The following is a 717-nucleotide window of genomic DNA, read 5'->3' on the forward strand; positions in this document are numbered from 1 at the left end:
CTACAGGCCAATATCACTGATGAACATAGATGCAAAAATCCTCAACAAAATAATAGCAAACAGAATCCAACAGCACTTTAAAAGGATCATACACCATGATCAAGTGGGGTTTATCCCAGGAATGCAAGGATTCTTCAATATATGCAAATCAATCAATGTGATACACCATATTAACAAATTGAAGGATAAAAACCATATAATAATCCCAATAGATGCAGGAAAAGCTTTTGACAAAATTCAACACGCATTTATGATACAAACCCTCCAGAAAGTAGGCATAGAGGAAACTTACCTCAACATAATAAAGGTCATATACAACAAACCCACAGCCAACATCATTCTCAATAGCGAAAAACTGAAACCATTTCCTCTAAGATCAGGAACAAGACAAGACTGTCCACTCTCACCACTATTATTCAACATAGTTTTGGAAGTTTTAGCTACAGCAATCAGAGAAGAAAAAGAAATAAAAGAAATCCAAATCGGAAAAGAAGTAAAGCTGTCACTGTTTGCAGATGACATGATACTATACATAGAGAATCCTAAAGATGCTACCAGAAAGCTACTAGAGCTAATCAATGAATTTGGTAAAGTAGCAGGATACAAAATTAATGCGCAGAAATCTCTTGCATTCCTATACACTAATGATGAAAAATCTGAAAGAGAAATTAAGGAAACACTCCCATTTACCACTGCAACAAAAAGAATAAAATACCT

This window comes from Neophocaena asiaeorientalis, unplaced genomic scaffold (genome assembly GCF_003031525.2).
Source record: "Neophocaena asiaeorientalis asiaeorientalis breed wild unplaced genomic scaffold, Neophocaena_asiaeorientalis_V1.1 scaffold322, whole genome shotgun sequence".
Classification (NCBI taxonomy): Eukaryota; Metazoa; Chordata; class Mammalia; order Artiodactyla; family Phocoenidae; genus Neophocaena; species Neophocaena asiaeorientalis.